The following is a 10757-nucleotide window of genomic DNA, read 5'->3' as shown; positions in this document are numbered from 1 at the left end:
AAGATCATGGCATCCGGTCCCATCACTTCATGGCAAATAGATGGAGAAATAGTGGGAATAGTGGCAGACTTTATTTTCGGGGGCTCCAAAATCACTGCAGATGGTGACTGCAGCCATGAAATTAAAAGACACTTACTTCTTGGAAGAAAAGTTATGACCAACCTAGTTCAGTTCAGTTCATTTCAGTTCAGTAGCTCAGTCATGTCCAGCTCATTGCAACCCCATGGACCACAGCACACCAGGCCTCCCTGTCCATTACCAACTCCCAGAGTCTACCCAAACCCATGTCCATGGAGTCAGTGATGCCATCCAACTATCTCATCCTCTGTTGTCCCCTTCTGCTCCTGCCCTCAATCTTTCCCAGCATCAGGGTCTTTTCAAATGAGTCAGCTCTTTGCATCAGGTGGCCAAAGTACTGGAGCTTCAGCTTCAACATCAGTCCCTCCAATGAACATCCAGGACTGATCTCCTTTAGGATGGACTAGTTGGATCTCCTTGCAGTGCAAGGGACTCTCAAGAATCTTCTCGGACACCACAGTTCAAAAGCATCAATTCTTCGGCACTCAGCTTTCTTTATAGTCCAACTCTCACATTCATACATGACTACTGGAAAAACCATAGCCTTGAATAGACGGACCTTTGTTGGCAAAATAATGTCTCTGGTAGATGCTTCTCCTTGGAAGGAAAGTTATGACCAACCTAGATAGCATATTAAAAAAGCTGAGACATTACTTTGTCAACAAAGGTCCGTCTAGTCAAGGCTATGGTTTTTCCAGTAGTCATGTATGGATGTAAGAGTTGAACTATAAAGAAAGCTGAGCACTGAAGAATTGATGCTTTTGAACTACAGTGTCAGAGAAGACTCTTGAGAGTCCCTTGGACTGCAAGGAGATCCAACCAGTCCATCCTAAAGGAGATCAATCCTGAATATTCATTGGAAGGACTGATGTTGAAGCTTAAACACCAATACTTTGGCCACCTGATGCGAAGAGCTGACTCATTTGAAAAGACCCTGATGCTGGGAAAGATTGAAGGTGGGAGGAGAAGGGGAAGCTTAAAGACATGAGATGGTTGGATGGCATCACTGACTCCATGGACATGAGTTTGAGTAAACTCCGGGAGCTGGTCATGAACAGAGAGGCCTGGAGTGCTGCAGTCCATGGGGTCGCAAAGAATTGGACACAACTGAGCAACTGAACTGAACTGAACTCTTTTTAAAATTATGGTAACACATACATAAAATTTACCACGTTAACCATTCTCAAGCGTACAATTCTGTGGCCATGAGGTACATTCACACTGTTGTGCAACCATCCATCTCCAGAACTCTTTTATCCTCCCCAACTGAAACTCTGTACTCATTAAACATGAACTTCCCCATCTCTTCCCCCAGTACTCGGCAGCCAGCATCCTATTTTCTCTCTATGAATTTGACTCTTCTAAGTACCCCATAAAAGTGGAATCACATAATATTTGTCCTTTTGTGCTTTTGGTGATTTCTTAAATTATAAATTGAATTTTACTGATTTTCAATTGTAATAGCTAAAATAACCAGCTGTTGACTGAGATCTACTAGCAGATGGAATCAATATGCAATGTTTTGGGGGGTTTTTGTTTTTTTTTTTTTTGGCCCTCTACTCACCTTTAAAATTTTATTTAGTGGATGAATGAATGGTTTCCTTACCTCTGACTCAAAACCTGGGCAAGCCCCAGGACTTTGCTGGTCACTCTTAAGGAATAAGCAGTTGGTTACTTTCAGTAACAAACAAAAATCTTAATTTCAAAATCAGGACACATTTGATGTCTTATTAGAAACCCTGCCGTCTTCCTACTAATCTGGGGGGTGCTTTGTGTGTATGGTGATCCCCACTTGGCCTCTTGGTCATAGTGAAATCCCATGTAGCATACATATAATGAGAAAAGAAGAAAGTAGATGGTCTGTCAACTCAAATCATTAGCAAATCTAATCTAAAAGACACTGACAAAGACGTTTGATGGGAGACCAATTGGAGTCCATCTACCTCCATAACTAGGTTCTTCCTTTAACTTTAAAATACCCAAGACTTGAGATCTGAGAGCTGGAATTTCCTTGCACTTATTACATACTACAATATTCTTTAAGTTTTATACCAAAAAAAATGGTATGGTTCACTGTTATAGTATTCTACTTGTAGTATTCTATAATTACTTGATGTCATATTCTACTATAAAGGTATAAAAAATTAAGTTAATAATTTCCCACACTAATCCCATCTCCAATTCCCCTAAGGGAGTAAACATACCCAATATTAACAGGGTAGAGTCTTTCTTTACCTTTTTCTCTCATAAAAATATTACATCACAGTATTCAATACAAATCATTAAAATTTTGCATCATAAAAATATCACATATATATGCACATTAGATGGACATCATATTCATATCTTGTATCTTGCTCTTTTTTCCTTGGTAGATCACAGACTTCCCACTCTAGTCTTTGTAATTCCAAACTTCAGTTTGTTTTCCCCAAGAGAGAAAAGCGGTGGCTACTCACAGTGTGATTTAGAGGCATAAACATAGAGGAGGCATTGTCTGGTCGTCCCAAGCTGGCTTTATTTGTCTAGCTGTGAAAGGCTGCTGACTTTCATTCATAAAGCCTAGGTGACTCTGTTCCTGAATCACAGAAGAGAAAGGAAATGAATGAATGTTCCTTCGATGGAGCAGATGAATGAACGAATTAAGTAGCCAGTTGGTTTAATTACAGCTTTTAGTTTTCCCTCACCGAATAAGCACTGCAACCATTCCACCTCTGGTTGAAAACAAGTAGCTGCTACTGTGTGATTATATATCTGAAATCAATGAAGGGAAAAACAAATAGTAAATTCACTCCCTGGATTTTTCCTCTTATGGTTTACATGTGGTCTACCTATTTCTCTAAAGTCTCACCATTTTTAAACAGTGCTCTTTAGACCATCAGCATCTAAAATGCGAGGAATGCTAAGTGCAAGTGCAGATTCCTGGGCTGTGTTTTGCCCTCCTTGGAGTAAAATATATGAAAATAGAATTCATATTAAAAAATTTTCCACAGGTGATTCTGACATTCACTAAGTTGTTTGAAAATGACCCCTAGGCCTCACCACAGGTTCAGAGATTTGCTGATCTCATCTTCTGAAAGACTGTAGTCATCTTCTCTAGACTTCAGAATCCTGGCATTCTCCCATCTCCTCCCCTTTTCTGTTGATCACCCTCAAGCAGGTAAAAGGAAGCTTGCATCCTCTTAGGTCTGACTCAAGGCAAAGTAGGCTCTGGATAGCACCTGGGTCTGCAGAAGAACATGAAAAAAGGAGCTGCTGATTTGGGCCTAAGAACTGTCCTTGACTCTCTGGGTTCAGACCTAGGAAATAGTAGTTCTGAGTCTTCTGGGACCCAAACAAGCATTAGAGATAAAACACTTTCTACAAAGTGAAGAGGAACTAAAAAGCCTCTTGATGAAAGTGAAAGAGGAGAGTGAAAAAGCTGGCTTAAAGCTCAACATTCAGAAAACTAAGATCATGGCATCTGGTCCCATCACTTCATGGCAAATAGATGGGGAAACAGTGGAAACAGTGTCAGACTTTATATTTTGGGGCTCCAAAATCACTGCAGATGGTGACTGCAGCCATGAAATTAAAAGACGCTTACTCCTTGGAAGAGTTGGACTATAAAGAAAGCTAAGCGCTGAAGAATTGATGCTTTTGAACTGTGGTATTGGAGAAGACTCTTGAGCATCCCTTGGACTGCAGGGAGATCCAACCAGTCCATCCTAAAGAAGATCAGTCCTGGGTGTTCAATGGAAGGACTGATGTTGAAGCTGAAACTCCAATACTTTGGCCACCTGATGCGAAGAACTGATATTTGAAAAGACCCTGATGCTGGGAGGGATTTGGGGCAGGAGGAGAAGGGGACGACGGAGGATGAGATGGCTGGATGACATCACTGACTTGATGCACATGAGTTTGGGTGAACTCCAGGAGTTCCAGGACAGGGAGGCCTAGCGTGCTGCAATTCATGGGGTCGCAAAGAGTCGGACGTGACTGAGCGACTGAACTGAACTGACTGACTTCTAGGAGAGGCTAAAGCAGCGTGCAATCACATTTGTGGATGCGAAGAGAAGGAAATGGCAACCGACTCCAGTATTCTTGCTGGGAAATCCCGTGGACAGAGAAGCCTGGTGGGCTAACAGTCCATGGGGTCACAAAGAGTCAGACACGACTGAGCAACTGAGCACATATTTTCTACCTGTACGAGAGGCTAAAGCAGCAGGCAAACACATTTGTGGATGCTAAGAAGAAAGCCAGGAAGGAGAAGAAGAGCAATGATTAATAAAGGCAGTGACTTTGCTGTCACTCTCAATGGCAACTGCCAATGACTGTTCTTGAATGAGTAAAGGTCAATGTGTGAACGAATGATTAGATAAATGTTTCATACTTTCTGGTGAACGAAAACAACAGCAGCAACAACAAACACTTTCCTAATCCCTAAGATTGTTGTCCACGGCGGCGGGCAAGGGTGGCGGGCACACATGGGCGCTTTATATTAGTCTTAGAATGTCATCTGTGAATTTTAGTAAGGAACACTGGGCTTCCCTGGTGGCTCAGGGGTAAAGAATCTGCCTGCTAATGCAGAAAACACAGGTTCAATCCCTGGGTCGGGAATATCCCCTGGAGAAGGAAATGACAACCCACTCCAGTCTTCTTACCTGGGACATCCCATGGATAAAGGAACCTGATGGGTTTCATGAGGTCATGAGGTCATGGGGTCTCAAAAGACTCAGAAAGGACTTAGTGACTAAACAACCGCAAAAAGCACTAGTAGAAACTAACTCAGTAGGTTTTAAAACTCTGGAGGTCAAGCATGGAATTCCGTAGAAATGCTCTGTCATGAAGACACTGCTAGGAAACAACTCTGGAGCTGTGCGGTGTTTGATTCAGGACCTCACAAATATAAAAGAGAAACAGTAAACTGAGAAAAGCCAAAAGTCAGAAAGCTGCCCCAAGCAAACACATTACTGCCCTCCTTGTTAAGTTCTAGGCTATTCACCCCAACCTCAAGGACTCTGAGCTCTTCCCAGCTTCTAACTTGACCAGACATTTTTTTGGTTATAATAAAAGGAGGAAGAAAATAGATTATTTGGAGAAGATGGAAAATAACATGAGAAAATCAGCTGGACTAAAGACATACTTGCCACCAAAGCATCATCCTTTCTTCAAGGATATAATCTGCCTGCTGAGCCTATCCACAAATATTTTTGAAACTCAGAAACATACAGCACACTTTTTATAAAAGGATATTACTGTTACTTCTTCAACCAAGGACCTAAGCACCTTGGGTTAGATAAGATAGTACCTAATGTTCTCCATCTCCTAGTATTCACACCCTGTGTAATCCCCTCCCCTTGAGAGTGGGAAGGCCAACAGAATACAGCATAAGTGATGGGATTCACCCACATGATTACATTAAAAATCTCTGTCTTGCTAGATTTTCCTTATTGCTTTCTCCACTTGCATACTTTGATGAAAAAAGTGGCCACGCTGGAGAGGTCCACAGAACAAAGAACTAGAGCAATCTCCAGCTAAGAGCTGGGAAGGATCTGTAACCTTTAGTCAAAAAGTCCTCTGAGAACTAAATAACCTGAAGGAGCTTAGAAATGGATCTTTCACCACTGAGCTCTCAAATGAGACCACAGCCTCAGCTAGCAAGTTTATTTCAGTCTTGTAAGAAACCCTGAAACAAAGGAATCAGCTAAGCTATGCCCAGCTCTTGACTACAGAAACTGTGAGTATTAATAAATGTGCATCATTTTAAGCCATTCAATTTGGGATAACTTGTTATACAGCAATAGATAACCAATGCAATACTGATCTAAGATGAGACATCAAGGAAAGAATGTCTGTTTTTCACAATTTTGAACAATTAATCTTGCTGACCATGCTAGAGTCTGTAAAATAAGACACACTCTTCCAAGCTGCCTATATCCAGCACATATGTGGCAACCTCTTTAGCCACAGGGAGGCGGTGGGGGGTGGGGTGGGAGCGGAAGGGCTTTGAGAGGTGCCAAATGGGAAAGTCATTTAGTCCACGAAGAGATACTTACTGATTTGTTAAAACAGAAATTGGTATTGGCTTGTGTTCTAAAGAGCTTTTAAATCTCAGAGGATGATAAATCGAGTGCTACCTCCATATTTTCAGTCAGAGGCTTTAGTTATAAGTAATTCCACATGCTGTAACTCTCAGCAGTATACAAGGAGGCTGCCATAGGAAATGAACCCTCATGTGCCTGAAGCCAGCGTTTATATTATCTTTATGATGGGATTCACATCAACACACACACACACACACACAAACTGTTTTTGTGAGAGGACGGATTAACTGAACTTACTTTTCAATTGCATCAGCTTCTTTTTTAATGTAATGACGAATGGATTCAATTAGACAGAAACCATATTTGTGGCTGACATATCAAGGGTGTTACTTCTTCCCACAGATTTCATTATGCACACCGACTAAAGGCATTGCCTTTCTCTGCTGTCTCTCCAGGTTACACTTGTAGGCAGCTCTTTGACCAGAGACAGTAGATTCTTCTTAATGAGACCCTGGCAAAAAGGAAAAGAGAAATCCTCTGAGACACTGGTCAAGAGACAACAAGGTACTTTCTCCTCTTTTTACTCCTCAGCTTCTTGGCATTGCCCTGGCTGCATGCCTCCTCTATCTTCTCATGCACATGCTGCCAGCAGAACATCCACAGCAAATAAACAGCCAAGCTCTTGGGCCGGGCCATCTGCAGGGGCTGTGATGGAGCTGGACACAGCTGACCAATGGAGTTAAGACCTGAGTCACCCAGTGCTTCTCTTTGTTAAATTCGCACCATCTTTACCTCTGTCACCAATCTCAAGTTAGAGGGTCCCCACGATTACTCTATGGTTTGACAATTCCCTGGAAGGACTCACAAAACTCACTGAAAGTTGCTATACTCACAGTTACGGTTTAAGACAGAACAGGGACAGAGATTAAAAGCAGCTAAGGGAAAAGAGACATGCAGAAGTGTCCAGGAGAGTCCAAAGCATGGGACCTCTAGTTGTCTTCTCCCAGTGGAGTTATGGACACACTTGATTTCTCACAGCTGCAATGTGTGACGATATGCATGAGCCAGTGCCAACCAGACAAGCTCACCTGAGCCTTGGTGTCTACAGATTTTATTGTGGCTCAGTCACATAGCCATGGCTGACTGGTCATGCGGTCAACCTTAGTCTCCAGAGGTCAAATTCATACCACATGACTCAAGGACCCTTCCTATAAATCACACTGCTAGCATAGGCTATCTGGCTTGGCCAAAGGTCCCCAGGTTAAACAAATCAAGGCAAGATATTCCTAGGTCTTAGAGGTTACCTCCCAGGAGCCAAGGGCAAAGGCCAAACCTCTTTGGGTGAAAGATTAATCCTTTATTGTCCATCCAGACCTTCTTGTTCCACTTGACAGAATTTCTCTGCAACATCCCTCCAAACTTACACCTCTCCTAATCTATTCCATCCTCAAGAACAACACCAACCATCATCCAAGTGATCAAGCCACTTGCACCCTAATTCAAGCCACCATCAGTTCTCACATTGGGGGTTTCTGGCAAGTGCAGCTGGGTAGATAGATGAAGGTAGCGCAGACCGGGGGTTTGGGGGGCCCTGAGTGTGTTGCAGAGTGCTAGTACCGGCCCAGGATGCTGCACCCTGGCCCTCCTTCCCCCAGAAGGACCCCGAACCTCCAGCCAGGGCTTACTCGGTTCGCCAAGGAAGCCTAGCTTCAGAGCCTGGACAAGAAGATCTGCTCCCTGCCCAGTCCTGAGTCCCAGACGCACAACTCAGAAAGCAAAACTCAAGTTTCAGGAACTGCTGGGCCCCCAGAACAGAAGGGGAAGAAAGCACATTAGAAATCCCAGGTGCGGGTCCCTGTGGAGAAGCCTCAGGGCAGGAAGTCAGCGGCAGTGAAAGAGGAGGCGGAGGCCTTCAGCTCCACTGCGGGCCCTGCGGATGGCCTGGCCTCAGCCCCCGACTCTTCATTTGCGGTGGACGTCCTGTGACAGCGCCTGCATGGGAAGATAGGGGAGGCACGCAGCCAGGGCAACGCCAGGAAGCTGTTTCCCACCTCTTTGGGGAAAAGATGCTGGAGGAAGCTGAGGCAGCAGGAGTGGGACCGGAAGTAGAGGATGCGGAGGGAGCTGGGGATGAAGGAGAAAGCCGCCAAGGTCTCCAAGGGGCCCCCTGAGCTGCCGGGCCAGCCGGGCTGCTCTTCACTGAGGTAGAGATGAGTCAATAAGAGGGGCAGGCCTGCAAGGCGCAGCGCAGGAAGGAGAGGAGGCAGAAGGTGAAGGGGCTGATGGGCTGGAGCAGCTGCCAGACGGGGACGCGGCCCAGGCACCGGAGCTTCAGGCCAAGATGCAGGGACGAACCTGCTGTACAAGGCCAAGGGCGTGAAGATCCTCGACGGCCAGCACCTGCAGCCAGAGGTCCAGGAGAAGCGGCGGGCGCAGCGCGGGTGCACGTGTGAGAAGCGCAGGGCCCGCGGCCCAGGTGGTGGGGAAGATGCTGCTGCAGGACCGATGGCGGCAGAACCTGCGCAAGAAGGCGGTCAAGGCCGAGGGGCGCCTGGAGAAGGGCCGCATCCTGCACCCTGGTTCTGGAGACCGGCCTGGCCTGAGGGCCCGGATGCTCGACCCCAGGCAGGCCCTGGCTCTGGGTGGAGAGCGGACGCTGTCACACTCCGCTCAGCGACTTGTCCAGGGCTCAGGCCGCGTGGGCACAAGAGCCTTCAGATCTGGGGAAGGGTTGATCCACATCTAGACCCCAGCCTCCTCTCATGAGGCCAGAACGCTCCCTGAAAGTTGCAGGGTTGGGGACGAGGGAGCGGTAAGCAGGCGGTGAGCTCCAGGTAAGGAGGGGCGGGCTTCACTGACCCCCTCTTTACCTCCCGAGTTCACAGGAGCAGAAGGGAATGGCCTTTGGGACTGCTGTGTCAGCCCCAAACTCATTTGAAAGGACGAAAACCAGCGACTGAAGCCAGACCGAAGGTGGAATTGCTGGTCTCGGCGACTGGAAGAAGGCGGGGCCATCCTCAGTTTGCCTGGAATTGAATTATTCTGCGTTTATTTGTAAGATGAGTAAAGATTAGAATTTAAGATAAGCATGCACATTTAAAATCCTAAAATAACCACAGAAGATATAAACAGTCTTACTAAACTAGGAGGAAGAAATATGGAGTGGAATGGACAGTGTCAATCTAGAAGGAGGTGGGAGAGAAAAACCTCCAGGTGAATGGAGGATACACAGAGGCCGAGTTAAGTCCCAGCTCACAGCCAGCCAGGTGAATTTTATGGTATGTAAATTATTTTTTAAAACTGTTAATAAAATTCTTTTGACTAATTTCTAGTTAAGAAACAGATGGTAACCAAAAGGAAGCTGGTGTTGGCTGTATTAGAAGATGAAGTCAATTTTAAGATAAAAGGCACTGCTAAAGAGAAGGAATATCACCACGTGATGAAAAGGGGTTCAAATCACCTGGAAGGTGGAAAAGCTGTGCACCAGGAACATATCTCCAAGTCTGTCTAGCAGAAAGTGACACAAGGAGAAATCAAGTCACAGATCAAAGTGGGAGATTTTTAACATCTCTGTTAGGAATTGATACACAAGCAGATAAAAATCGGATGGCTATGGAAGGTTTGGATGAAAGCAGTTATAAGCTTGATCTGATGGACACACAGAACGGTATCTGAAAACAGTATATACTTCAAGCACACATGGAACAGTGGGGGAAACTCTCAAAGTTCGTAAAACAAGTCATATTTTAAAGTGTCAATGTCATACAAAGTATATTACCTGGTCATAGCACAATTTAAAAACGTAAGCGGAAATTGCTAAAGTTTCCTGTTCGGAAGTTTACAAACATGCTTCTAAATTACCTGTGGGTCAAAGAATAATACCTAATGGATGTCAGAGTATTTGGGATCAAAAGATAATGAAGATGTTATGCATTAAAATGTGTCGGACACAGCAAGGACACTGCAAAAAAGCACTATATAGCCTTTAAAAAAAAAACAAAAACAAACAACTTCTCACCTGAACTATAGCCACCTCATATCACCCTGTCTCCAGCTTTGCCACCTCACAGGTCAGTATCCACATAGTAAAGAATTCAAGTCTTTCCTCCTCTATTTAAACCCAACCTTCCCATCCCCCAAAGGCATCCCTTCACATTTAGAATAAAAACTAATGCTCCTTTTCCTGGCTCGCCTCCTCTCGTTCGTCTCATGTTTCTCTATGCACATTTTGTCTGCCCTCTCTGGTCTTTTTTTTCTCTTCCTCCAAGCTCATGCTACCCTAGGGCCCAGGCACTGCCTATTTTCTCTACTTTGAACCTCTGCCTTTAACCTTCCGCCAAGATTATCTTTCTTATTCAGATCTCAGCTTAAATGTAACTTTGTGGTGTCATCTTCCCTGGCTATTTGAGTCTCTCAGACACCCTCAAACTCACAACCTCTTCACCAACACATCCAGCACACTTAGCAACAGCTATTATTTTTCTGGTTTCTTTGTTTACTCCCTACCTCCCACCCATAAAGTATAATCTCCATGCAAGCAGGGACCAGGCTGCCTTTTTCATACCTGTTTTACCTGCTCTTAGAAGAGTCTAACACATAGTAGGTACTCAATAAATATTTGCTTGATAAATGAATATATTCACTTTTCTTGAAAGT

At 44.6% G+C, this 10757-nt stretch overlaps 1 pseudogene across 1 annotated transcript; it reads left to right on the top strand.

Annotated features, from left to right (window-relative positions):
• Positions 1 to 7658: 7658 nt before the first annotated feature.
• On the top strand, positions 7659 to 10284 carry LOC147367776 (surfeit locus protein 6 pseudogene; annotated as a pseudogene). Its single transcript, XR_015168821.1, has 2 exons — positions 7659 to 7664; positions 7947 to 10284. The product of XR_015168821.1 is annotated as a surfeit locus protein 6 pseudogene (transcript).
• Positions 10285 to 10757: the final 473 nt, after the last annotated feature.

The sequence above is a fragment of the Bos grunniens genome, chromosome 8 (assembly GCF_055505025.1).
Source record: "Bos grunniens cultivar Pamir isolate PY7600 chromosome 8, Bosgru_T2T1.0, whole genome shotgun sequence".
Lineage (NCBI taxonomy): Eukaryota > Metazoa > Chordata > Mammalia > Artiodactyla > Bovidae > Bos > Bos grunniens.
This window is presented reverse-complemented; position numbering and strand designations above follow the sequence as displayed.